The following is a 14,658-nucleotide window of genomic DNA, read 5'->3' on the forward strand; positions in this document are numbered from 1 at the left end:
TAGCGGCGTACATCCCGAAGTTCGAGTATTAGATCGAGCAGTTTTTAGCCGACACAACCTAAACGAGAATCGAAGATCTCGTTATTAATAGCGTAACGATAAAACGACAGACGAAAATGGACATCGGATGAAGAAGTTATGAGATTTTAACGGTGTTAAAAATATAACTTTAAAAATAAAGTCAAAATTAGCCGACGGAGTCTAAAAGAAAGTTGTAGAGTACGTCTCCACCTACGTGTGGATATAAATAACGTCAAAAATGGAGTTAGTATGAACAAGTTACAAATTATAATAGCATATTTACGTATTAAAATAAAGTATAAATCATATATACGTACACATATATATACATATGTATATATCATTAGAAAGGTATCGACGATGCGGTCATTATAAGACTAATGTTGAGTTCTTTCGACATTATTTTAGTACAAATATCGTTAAATCTATTTAAAATAGTAATATAAAGGGGTGTTTAGTTGTTTATATAACTATAATGTCATTAAGTAATTATGGAGGGTAGTTTTTGAAAATTCAATTAGTATAAATAAGAGCCTCTAGCTCTTATATTTCTTGCACCATTATCTTGATTCAAGAGTCTTTCTCTTCTTATCCCCCGGGCATTTCGGTCCCTCGTGATTTGACTTCTCTTTCTGTAGTTTTAGTATAGTAAGGTGAACGCTGAAGCGCTGCACGAATCTTTCTTAGAAAGATTCAGCGACGAATTCTGCCCCTGCAGAGCCCGACTACTAGTTAAAATCCCCTTGTAAGTAAGTTATGCTTACCCTATTTTAAATATAGTCTATATTTAAAATTAGTATTGTTATTATTAACATATAATAAATATTTGAGCTATCATTATGACTTATATAAGTGTCGTTATAATATCTTTTTAACCAATCGCGGTACGGGGAATCTGGTTTAAAGGGCCGCATAGGGTTGTTCAATTTCAGAAGTGCTATATGCCAAAATGGTCCTGCCCTCCGGTGTTTTATGTCTGGTCCCTGTCTGTACATAGTGGTTCGAAAGTATTGCTTAAACGCTTATATAATTATAATAATAATAATAATAATAATAATAATAATAATAATAATAATAATAATTAGTCAGGTAAATATTAGACTAAAATCTAGTGGTAATAATACTAGGTTTCGTCGAAGGAAATTATTTTAAAGTAACGAAGCGCTGTCCGAGTACCTAGTCACCACCGTATCAAGTGGGTGCATAATTACTTTCATCTTACACATAGATATGAAGTATTTTATATAAACTACGTGCTATGTGTGCATATTATCTGAATACTTGTTGTCTATGTTGGATGAACAATTTTATACATGTTTTAAATGATTTAAACTGTATATGCATTTTATATCTACGATAATGTTGGGGTAAAAATGGGTAGATGTAATATGAGTTGGATGATGAGTTGAGAAGTGTTATAGACCACGAGGTGAGGGTGAGGGGTGGACGATGTGAGAAGCCTTTTCCCAAACGAGGGCCCCGTCATTCAGCAGAGTATGGATGACAACCACGGACTATTCTAGACAGTCCAGTGGAACACTAGCAAGCTCGCAACCTGTAAGTGTTGTGAACGATGTGTTCACCCGGTGTACTCTAAACCTTGGTGACCATGCAGACTTGGTGCCTAAACCTTGGTGATCATGCAGACTTGATGCCTAAACCTTGGTGATCATGCAGACTTGATGCCTAAACCCTTGCGACTATGCAGACTTAGTGCCCGTTGTGTAAACCGTGGCAACGATGGACTTCGTGCCGATTCCTTAGGATGATCCTTGGGAATGAGTGAACGAGAAATAGCTGATTATTAGGGTAGATCCTTAAGAATAAAGAAGATAATGGAGTTGGGTAATTGGGTTGATTGCTTGATTGTTTAAACATAATAATTATATTATTGTGGGTTGAAAACCCTATGTACTAACCAGGTTTCCCAACCTGACCCACTCAGTTTATTTGTATCACAGGTGTCGATATGAAGTTACATTACACTGAGAGATTTAAAAGAGATGTAGATCACTAGTGATAATGAATGTAATATCAGTTTATGCTTATATTTTTGTATTGACGATGACATCCCAAATGTTTTAAAATGAATAAAAATACTTTTCTTCGGAAATGCTTTGATAGCGTATTTATCATGTTTTACTGGGAACAAATTTCGCAACATTTTTATTAAAAGAGGTACTCTGATTTTTATAAAGCATAAGCAAAATCGGTCTTTTCTGGCCGAGAAAATGAGGATGTCACATATAGTCAAACAACATGCATAATGAGCCTTCAGCCTGACTGGACCGCCTTGCAAGCCTTCAACCCATCGGGACCGCTCTCCGAGCCTTCGGTACGTCTGGACCGCCTCGCATGGCCTACAGCCCATCCGGACCGCTCGCTGGGCCTTCGGCCTAACTGAACCCATTTGCAGGACCTTCAGTATATCCAGATCGCCCTGGGTATGTTGGCCTTCAGCACAAAGTAGGACCACCTCAGCCCAACCCCCTCTCAACAAACATGTGCACATGTCATACATATCATACGCTAGCATACATAACAGTCAAACCGATCTAACCGATCACTAATCATAGCAACATCCTATTACCATGATACAGACCTAACCAGTCACTAATATAGCATATCACCATCCTAACTACCAGGATGTAAATCAATAAGCATATCATGAAATAAACCCGGATACAATCCGAAGAGCCGACATTGGTGTGTCACAACTAGGAATTCTATACCATGTAACAACAACAATGATAGCATTTGTGAACCAAAAATGTGAAAGAACGTATGATGCTTATTCAATAACAACAAATTTTCCATCAAACGCTTTATGCAAGCACTTCAAATAGTCAACAAAGACTTGGAAACCCTAAAAATCCCGGTTTAAGTCCATTATGGACTAGGATTTCCTTATTCGGCCTAATGGGCCAATAATCTTCCAATTTGACCATTTTGGGCTTAGAACTCTTAAATGGGCTCTAATTGGACCCACTTCCATTTATTTTAACATTTTGGGCCATATTGGGTCTAGAATGAAATAAAATACCCTAATGGGCCTTATTGGGCCATAACTAACCTAATTAACTTTAATGGACTATGAAGCCCATTAGTTTTGACAAATTGGGCTGTAAACCATCATGGGAGCTAAGTGGGCCGAAAAATCATCAAATTGGGCCCACTAGGGGTGTAAGTGAACCGAGCTACTCGTGAGCTACTCGGGATCGACTCGTTAAAAGCTCGACTCAAGATCGAATTAAACGAGCCTGAGCCGAGCTCGAGCCTAAATATGAGACTCGTTTATTAAATGAGCTCGAGCCGAGCTTCAATTAGTGGGCTCGCGAGCCTAAACGAGCTTAAACGAGCCTATATATATATATATACATACATAAATACATACATACACACACATACACACACACACACATATATATATATATATATATATATATATATATATATATACATGGAAGCTCGTTTAGGCTCGATTAGGCTCGCGAGCCCACTGAATTGTTCACGAGCCAAGCTCGAGCTTGGTTAGGCTCGGGCTCGACTCGGCTCGCTTACACCCCTAAGGCCCACGATATGGATTTAAGCAAAAAGGCCCAAAACTCTCTTTTCTTTTCTCTAATTCTCGGCCCAAGTGGAACAACAAAAAAAATGGAAATTAATGAAATAAGGAGGGTTAGCCACCTCCTTATTATATTTTGGTCTTCCATGCAACCATCTCATGTTCCCATGCATCCATCACATCCTTATCTCTCTCTTCTCCCCTCTCTTTTCTTCTTTGGCCGAGAACACAAAGGAAAAACACACACACCTCACAAATTCTCTCCAAACACTCTCAAATAACACTCTTCACTTCTCCTTCAAAGTTTACGAGATTAATAGCTTTTCAAGGAGGTTATTCCACAAAAATCATCATTCTAGGTAAGTCTTTACTTGAATCCATGGCTTAACTTCTATATTTCATCAAACATCTCATCTTAACTCATGTAAATTCATGATCTAACTCCCTAGAGCCATCTAAGTTCGAAAACTTCCTCAAGAAGTTGCTAGGGCCGAAATTTTCTCTCAAATCTTCATCAAAACCAAATCCAAATCTCAACGTGAGTTCATACCCCTCTATTTTTTTATTTTCATATGTTTTGTGGGGGAGAATACAAGTAAAATGTGTAGATCTATGTGTATGTGTGTGCTATGTGTGATTTCATGTGTATAAATGGTAAATATGTGCCAAAAATGAAATATATAGTTCATAAGGGAAAAATATGTGATCTAGGGTGTATTACACATAACTAGTTAAGAAAATATACCATATAAGGGTTAAAATAAACAAGTTACAACGTAAGACTCATTATTGGGTTATTTTTGTCAAATAAGCAAATGTTTGGGGAAAGATTGTCATTCACGGTTTCTTAAGGACTAAAAGAGTAAAATCGGTAAAAATAAATGTTTTTTATGGACATCATACTCTTTTAAGGGCTAGACGTGTAAATTGTAGCTTAATGGGCCAAATTTTGGACTTTTCGGCCCATTAAGCCATAACTTGCGAAAATTTCAGCTTTCAAGGGAGTGAAATGATAAACTTCTCAAAACAGAGGGTAAAAAGGGTAAAAAAAACTATTTCAGGGGTTAAAATGATGTATTTTCCAAACAACGATAAAAAATATAAACTTTTTGGATTTTGGGCCAAAATTGTAAAAATTGCAAAAGTTTGGGCTTTAACCGAAAAATACTTTTCCGGAAGGGCTAAAACTGCCAAAGAATATGGTTTTGAGCTACATACATCACTTGAACAAGTCTTTGAGTCAAAAATGTTAAGAAAATGGTTTAAGGGCTTAAATTGTCTTTTTTTTTATATAAAGGACAAAAATTGTCAATTTTACCAAAGAAGGGCTGAAAGGGGTTCAAACCAAGATTTTTGATTCAATTATTTTATTTTTAAGATATTTGAGTTAAAATAAAAATACCAAACTACCAGTCATGAAAATGGAAAGATGAAAATACATATAATTCCAAACATCATTAGAAATAACCGACCAGCCTTGTTCCGGTGCGAAATTAACAATCACCCAATCAAACTTTCCAACAATTAAACTACACCTAAAACAAGTAAACATTCAAATCTTTAGGCTTGAAAGTTTCAATCATGCTTGTTGGGCCTTTGTGACTCATTAACATGATTTTTGGGCCCAAGGGATAATAATAAATGTTATTGGGCCTTCTATGACCCAATTTCATATTTAAGGGACCCTCAATGGATTTTAAGTGCTATTGGGCCTTAGTAGCCCATTAGCATTGCTAGTAAGGTCCAAGTAAGTCAAATGCGAAATGGGCCAGCGTGTCCTTCGTATAACCAATAGCCATAAATAATACGCGGGAATAGTAGGATCTCGTAATCCTCTTCTCCTCGTTTATTAGGCCGATCGTCAATCCAAGTAAACAAATATAGGTCGATAATTAATTTTAATCAAAGTCAATTGGATTTTGTGAGTAATAACGGGTGGCACCAACGTGTGTCGGTCGTAGTCTATAGATGTAATCAAAGTCTCCTGGAGGGAGAGCGAGAGTTTGTGTATAGATCTATACGGGGGTGACTCTCCCACACCTCGGCTGTTCGCTATAGTTAGACTCGGCCAGTCTAGGGTGACAAAATCTTAAGATCAATTTCTACGTTCACCATAGTGCCAAGACAGACGAACTAGTCATTATCATGCATGGTTATAACGACTCACATAAATAAATCCAATATAAATCAAGTAATCAAGGTAAGTTAAAATCATTCACGTGATGGGATAACAATTTGAACCGTTATATGATACTTTTATTTTTGGAAAACATCGGGTTTTCCGGGGAAGTTCAACATTTTTCACTGGTACTTTTAATACGAAGTTTTTCAACTATACACGTCTAGAAATCATCATGCATATATTTACGGATCTTCACACTTTTATATAAACAATGGTCTTTTCAGAAAATATCGGATTTTCTGGGTTGTTTTCTTTCAAACTACACAAAACATTTTTCATATCAAACCTGCTTATGAACTCACCAACATTCCATATGTTGACCGTTTTCAAAATAACTTGTATTCTCAGGTAACAGGTAAGCTGAGGAGTAGTACCAAGTATGTTAGGGTATTGTACTTTTGAAAACTATCAAACAATTTATGTTATGGAATTGTAATGTTAAAACAATGTACTTTATGTGAACAACGTCAGTTGTAATATATTGATGCATGGTGATGTTTATGTTATGATTCATGTATATTCAATGTGATGATATTCAATTTAACTCACGCGAACCCTCGGACGTTTCCGCCGTCTGGTTCGGGGGTGTGACAGGTTGGTATCAGAGCACTGTTTATAGTGAACTAGCATATCTAACCACACATCGATATGCAACTATAAACCAAAAATGGACCAATAACAATTCTGAACAAAACGAATAAAACACCCCTACTTGTACGATATAGGAAAAACAACATAATACCAAATCAAATAAGATGATGCTGGCATCTTGGTTAAGTCGGGACTGTTCATAGTGGTATTAAGGGGTGAATGTATCATGATCAACTACATTTCCTCCGAGGTACAACTATCGCATGCCCCGAGGAAATCGCGATGGTCGGTAAACCTAAAAACATACCCCTTTATTTCCAAGAAGAGAACATCAACTCACTTTATACAATAATTAAAAACATCTTAGGAGTAATAATATTTATTCATATACCTCCTCTCAGTCACTATGGAAGGGGAGCACCAGGGCCTTTAGTTTCATCAGGTCTTAGTGGCCCACGGGATGATCGAGGATGAGCCTGAGGGAGATCAGGAGGGATCACACGACATGGGGCCTGACGAGTACACGGACACAGACTACGAGTTTGATGGGACCGATGACGACATGGAGGAAGAACAAGGCTCAGGCGAGGATTTTGCCACATCACCTGCCAGCGAGGCGCAGCAGGACCACCCCGCCCCACCAGCGAATCCCGCGAGGGAGAATCACTCTCCAGAAGCTGAGATTGCTGCTCCGCGGCAACATCTATTCGCCATGGAAGCACAAGCGGTGCAAGCTGAGCAGGAAAGGGATAAAGTCATTGGAGAAATGACTGAGATGGCCCAGTTATTGGCACAACACATCGGTATATGTGACAACCTAAAATTTATCCCGTTATTGTAACCTCTTCTTCCGTTAATAAAACTTGTTCATATAAATTTTTCCGTTAACATTTGGATTAGGTTATTTAAATTGAAAAGTTTTTAGTTTACGACCACGTCGAGTTACGACCACTTTATCGGGTACTACCATAAGCCCCGTTTAACGTCGGTATTGGGTAGATTTCCTCCAGGCCACAAACTCAAACCCCTATATAAGGGTGAGGGAACCTCATTTACACCCTTTCCACCCTCTCTCTACTCTCTCTCTCTTCAAAGCCGATTTCGATCCAAAAACACCTCTTTCAAGCTCCATAATCATAAGTAATCTATCCTAGCTTGTTGCTTAGCTTGATATACATGCAAATTCGTGTTTAAATCATCCAAAAGCCTCAAAATCATGTGTTTACGGCCCAAGAACACTCTTGGACCGCAAACACCCATAAATGGGGTTTTGAAGCCCCGAAACCCTTCCAAATCACTTCTAGTGCTTAGCTATGACTTAAGGGCTTGCATGTACGAGTTTGGAACACCAAAATCTTGTCATTTGAGGGGTAAACATGAGTTTACAGCCCAACAACATTCTTGGACCATAAACCCCTCTTCATAGGCCGTGAACACCATTTAAGGTGTTAAATTGCCCCTTAAACACCTCCTATGGCTTGGAATAATGTCTAGAACCAACCACCATCGAAGTAGGACCCTTAAACACCAAGGAAACCATGACCCTAGGAGATTACGGCCGTAAACCCCCCCAAGGATTGGTCCCATGGCCGTAAACTCCTCTAAGGAGGTCAAAGGGTGCCCTAACTTCCTTCCATGGCTTGTATATTGGACTAGAATCATGTGTGCTTAACCTAGAACCATTAAATCATCAATTAAGGGGTAAAGTTAGAGTTTAAGACCGTAAACTCCCTGTTTACAGCCGTAAACTCCCATAAATGGTCCATATGAGGACTTAACCACTTCCTATGCCCTAGAATTGAACCTAGCCTAATTCCTCAAGTGTTATAAGACCTTTGAGCAACCAAGAACACACCACCCATGAGTTTACGGTCGTAAACTCATGGGGATATGGTCTTTGGGCCGAAATCTCCCCAAAGAGTTTACTCTTGAAGAGTAAACTCCCTAACTAGGCCATACACCCCCTTATTGCAACCCAATAGCCTCCTAGACTTGTAGCAAAGTGTTTTCATGCAATAGGACATCCTTACTTGTTTAATTAGTTATTAAATGAATAATTAGATACTTAAATGTATCATTAAATGTTAAATAGGATCCGAGTGTGTGTTGAAGTCCTTACTTGACACCTAGGGTCCTATACTGTCCATTCATCCGAATCGCCAACGTCAGGTGAGTTCATACCCCTAAATTAACCTTTTAAATGATTTTAACTGCTTTTATAGGGGGGAATACAAGTTGAACTGTAAAGTTATTAGATAAATCACATGTGATTAATAACTGTATAGCAAAATAGATTTTGCATGTTAAACTGTTTATCCAGCTTAAGATTTCCAAATCATGTTTTCGAATCTTGTTAAAGTATGAATATCCCTTTCTATATCATTAAAGGTTATCCAAAGTTTTTCAAAGTTTGTTTACTAAAGAGACATCCAGTCGTAATTTCTTATCAAAGGTTTTCTTCACTTAAACTGTTTTATAAAAATCATTTTCAAAGCCATTTATGAAAGGTTTTTCTAAGGATTCCAAAGATTTTCAAAACTTGTTTTACAAAATGACATTAAGTCGTAAATTTCTTATGTGTAAAGGTTTTCCAAAGGTTTCATCAAAGTTTTCTTCTATGCTTTTATTTCGTTAAATGCATGCCTATATTTGTATAGTTATATAAATAATGTTTAAAGGACTTAGGAAGGTTAGTCGCCCTATTTCCTTTTCCTCGTTGGGATGTGGTATGGTGGGTATCGGTTATCTGTTCGAAGGTCGTTTAAACATTAATTATATATGATGTATACATGTAGAGACATAAAGGTTTCCATCGACCAGTTCATTTCCCTTGGGTAGCAAGGGCATCCTTCCATTCATCATTCATAGACCTGAAACATTAGTAACTATTATAGGAATAGTTAGGAGATTCTATTTACTCTTTCCAACACTGAGAATACCAAAGGAGTCAGTTCATTCGTGAGTCTATATCATTATTCCAATACTTATAATAGAATTCGAAATACGAGATGCATCTTCAGGACACGGATTTCACCGTTGTCAAGTTGGTAACCAGAGTCTCCTGGAGGGAGAGCGGGCATTGTGTGTATAGATCTATACGGGACAGACACTCCCACACCCTGATTGCTAGCTACAGTCCCCAGCCGACCAAGCCAAGGGGTGACAAATGTCACATTCATTCCGACGCCTGCAGGGCGTCAAGTATTCGATTGTCAATCAGTATGGTTACGAGTATCTCTATGTTTACCTTATAATTCATGGCCTTAAGGTAACGAGAATTAACACGGTATTTTTGAAACAATCCACTTAGGATTACCGGATGTTTTAGACTTTGCTAGCTGTGTCGTTCATTCGATACTGTCTGGAGTCTGTGCTTCCTTTTGTTAGACTGAGCCAGGCGTATCATTCATTCGATACTCTCCTGAAGTCTATGATTTCTTTTGCTTTAGTCAGTAGTATTATTGCTGAGGTATATGTTATTTTCCCCTAGTATTTTTACTTGTGATATTCTCATATTTTCTTTAAAGTCAATACTGTATTTTGGTAATGATAGTATTTTGGGGGAAATTACTCCTTAAAACATAAATCTGTCGGGTCTCGGTAGAAGACTGCTTTTATTTAGAAAATATAGGATTTTCTGGAAAGAATTCTAATACTTTGTAGATTCCAAACTACCATTTTCATGAAGTTATTTTGAATATCAATGTGTATTTATACTAATGTCATTAAATACTTATGAACTCACCAGCATTATAAAAATGTTGATACTCGCTTTCAAAATAACTTGTATTCTCAGGCCATTGATAGACAGGTACATCCCGGGAGCTTTTGTGAAGTCAGCCTAGTACCAAGCTGCATCTATATTATTTTATGTATTACTTTGACGTTGCTATGAAATGTAACCTATGTAAAATAATTACTATTAATTCAATGGTTGTTGTACTTTGATTAATATACTACATGTGTTGTGATACTTGACATGACGTCATCCACCCCAGAACGTTTCCGCCGCTCCGGTTTTGGGGTGTGATAGATTGGTATCAGAGCATTGTTTATAGTGAGCTTAGTATATCAATTCATAAAAAATATACAGTCTATAAATACATAGGGATAAAACACTCTGACCAAGAATTATACTTAAAAATATAACCATATTTTACCAAAGTATAAGAACATCCAGAATCTAAATATTCGAACAAAAGTATCACAAGAAGAACGAATAAAAGTCTTTGGATGTTGACCATTACCGTCAAACCTGGGCAGTTATGTAATCGTAAGCTGGAATAAATGTAACCTGATCAACTACATTTATTCGAGATGCGACCAACGTGTGCTTGGGAGTGATGGTTGTGTTGCAACAAATCTGAAACTTACCAAATAGGAATGCTAGAGCCAAACATAAAGTTTAAAATACTATGGGAGTATTTTGGAATACTAAAAGACTCACATTAATCCCAGAATCATATTCAGAAGTTAAGAATCAAACAAGTAATAAAATACCATAGGGGTATTTTAGGATCCATAGATAACCTTGCGTGAAAAACTAAAAAGATCCTTATTGATATACCTATGATTACAGAGGGTATACTTCCAAGGTTATATATAATAAGGATCCCATAGACTAAGAATGTTTGGTTTCGCTCTACTTCCTTTTCCTCGTTGGGATGTGGATATAGAGTAGTATCACATATTCGAAGGCTTATCGGATCTACGTTATATATAATTTGTGTACCCTATGTAATTGTAGCAGGACTCGATATGGATCACCCAGTGAAATGTTAATAATCTCTTAGGATTCTCTAGACATTTCCATTCACGTACAAACCCTGTAGAAAGCCTTATCCGCTTCAGTGTTCAACATAAGAGTTGATTCAGACCCAGAAGAGGTTCATTGAGAAGATTTCCAGTTCGGAGATAAATGAACGAGGACGAGACTATTGAAACCACCAAGTGCCTATACCTTTTAGGGACACCGGTGGGAAATCCACCTGAACTTCCGAGATTTCCAATCATCCATCATGAAGCAATGACACTCAGGGGCAGGATTAGAAGTAAGACAGCGGTGACACTCAGAGTCAGGATCAGAAGTAAGACAGCGATGACACTCAGAGTCAGGATCGGAAGTAATATGGAGTAGAAATTCAATATGTCTTCACGAGAAGAGAACCCTAGGTAACTATCCGAAGAAAACCAACACCGGTCCTAGTCAAGGATGAGAGGTAGACAGAGGGAGCCAATACATGGAACCCGAGAAGTGTCTTTTCCTCGTTATTGTCGCGCTAATACACCCATAAAATAATACAATTTAGTGAGTTAGTGATTACACTACTCACGCTATGTGTTAGGTAAATCGCCTTTTCCCGTGGCAAGTAATACGATTAGATCGGATTTCAAAACCTCGAATTGAGGGTGTTTAGCCATAAGTCTTCATGAGCCCTTTTCTTCCATGATCCTCGTTCCGAACTTCCCTCAAATCTTTCCAAGCCGGAGAGTGAACCTTTCCAGCATAAAGATAACTTAGTAGGAACGACTCCCATCTTATGGCTTTCCGATACTCTTACTCCTACCTTGAATACCCGGACTACATCATAGGGATGTAGGTCGACACTCAGATAACCAATATCCGAGGCGCGGGAAAAATTTATGCCTATTATAGTAGGGATAAATATGCCTAGAGTTAATCATCGTCTCTCATCAGCTTGTGTTCCTTTTCCATGTAGGAAACCCATGCTTCCATGTGACATCCCCAAAGTCACGGCCAGAAAAGACCGGTTTGTTTATGCTTTGTTTAAAAATCAGAGTAACATTTTAAATAAAAGCATTGCGGAATTTGTCCCAAAACAAAATATGATAAAGATTTATCAAAAGCATTTCCATAGAAATGTATTTCATTAAAAGACTCGGGATGTCATGTTCGTACAAATCAAAAGCATAAACATTACAATATAAGCCTTACTACATTATTTCATATCTACAGGCCTATATCCATAATCCCTCGTCCAAAACATCACATCTATGCTCATGCGCCACTACCTGTAATACAAGAAACTGAGTGGGTCAGGCTTGGGAGCCTGGTGAGCACATAGGGTTTTCAACCCACAATAAATAAGTTTATTAACTTCATTAAATTAAACAAACCCGATTACTCGTTCTCGTTATCCTCACATTATGTCCCTAAGCATCTATCATAAGGGACCTATCCTAAGGATTATCATCGGGACGGACACTACTGCTAAGGGGATTCCTCAGCAACAAATGTCCTTAAGGCAACCATGTGGGGGATGGAGTACATCTGGTGAGCACACAGTTCAAATAAACACACAGTTCGAATAAACACCTACAAGTTGCGAGCCTGCTAGTGTTCCACTGGACTGTCTAGAATAGTCCGTGGTCGTCATCTATACTCCGCTAGATGACTAGATCATCAATAACATCTGTAACGAGGCCTCTCATTATTTTATTTTGTCACACAACAACTATTACATCTACCCATGTTTTACCCAACACATTTTGTAGATATAAAATACATATACAGTTTAAATCATTGAAAACATGTATAAAACGTTCATCCAGCATAGATAGCAAGTATTCAGATAATATGCACACATAGCACGTAATTTATATAAGATACTTCATATCCATGTGTAAGCTGAAAGTAACTATGCACTCACTTTAACGTTCGATAGACGAATAACGTTCTGGAATGGATGCGAGAAGGTCGAGTAGTTTTCCGTGAATACGAATCTCCAAGAAAATTTAGTTTCCTAAGGAAATATTAATATAATTAATATTTGGAGGGTAGTTTGGTAATTAACCAAGGTATAGTGTCCGTTATGTTAATTAAATAATTTAGTTGGACTAAATTATAAATATAATTTCCAAATGAGGGACCAATATGGAACATATACATCCTAGTTTAGGTGTTTAGGACTAAATTTGTAAATAATTTCCATGGTAGGGGGTTTAAAATTAATTTCGTAATGAAGTTTGAATAGTGGAGGCATGATTTGTAATCCATTTAAAAAAAAGAGGGGTCAATCTCATAAATTCAAAAAAGGTCATGGGTTTTATTTAAATAAAACAAATCAAAGTTTGCATAGTGCATCTCTTTCATTCATACATCGTGAGTTACAGATATTTGAATGAAAGGTAATCACTTCCTCCTGTTTCTTCTTCGATTAAGCACAACAAAGCAAAATAAATAAATAAACTAGTTTTTGGCCATTTGCTAACGAATGTAACATACAAAAATAAATAAATTGTGATGGTGGGGTACTCACAAAGCAGCGACAACAGGGGGTGGTGGAATGGTGGTTTATGGTGATGATCTTCAAGGTAATATAGAGGGAGATAGAGATCAAGATTGAGAGAGAGAGAAGCTAAAGATTGAGGTGTGATTTTTTTTTGGAGATGATATGAAGCTCTATTTATAGTGTAAGGGGATACACTAATGGAAGAGAAGCCCCATGCTTCAATCACCATGCTTGTACTTGATTGGGGAAGCTTGCACTCAAGATAAAAAAAAAAGGAATGGAGAGGGTTGCTGTCACGTGGGCAAAGAATGAGCTGGAAATAGGTGCTCATAATTAGTGGGTCCCACAAGGTAGTTTAATCCTTTAACTTGTCTAAAACACTTATAAATTGATGAATCGAGATCCCGATGTTGGATTGCATTTTCAAAAATTTCTTATGAAAGAGGGTAATTCAACGATTCCAGAAACCCAAACAGATTAATTTTTGGAGTTACGGAACTCCGGGAAATCGCACTTAAAGTTTTGCGTCTAAACGGCACGCGGTGTCCGTTTTCGCAACTTTTGTAAATATTTTCGTTAAAAATATTTCGAGTATGAAATCAAATACTAGACCATATCCTTAGTCCAAAAACGATCTCGTAAATCCTGTCGGCAAAGTATAAGTACCTCAAAGGATCGATTCGGTTTTACGCGATTAAAGAAAAGTAGTGTTTTACTGTCTGATTTTCTTAAAACTGTCGTATCTTTTGCATACGAACTCCGTTTTCGACGTTCTTTATATCCACGCGTAGACGGGAACGTACTCTACAACTTTATGTAAATATATCAGACTTATATCACAATTTAATTTTGACGCTTATTTTTATTCTTTATTAGTTATATCTTTATAAATAAATAATAAGCATATAAATTCACATAATTCACAAAATACTCAAATATTTCATCTTTATTACTTCAAAAAGAGTTACAATAGTTGACCTAGACTATTACATTGTTAAAAATGCTTAGCCCCAAAACCCGGGCGTTACACTCCAAAGAAGCGTAAC

This window comes from Lactuca sativa, chromosome 6, assembly GCF_002870075.4.
Source record: "Lactuca sativa cultivar Salinas chromosome 6, Lsat_Salinas_v11, whole genome shotgun sequence".
In the NCBI taxonomy this organism is placed as follows: Eukaryota; Viridiplantae; Streptophyta; class Magnoliopsida; order Asterales; family Asteraceae; genus Lactuca; species Lactuca sativa.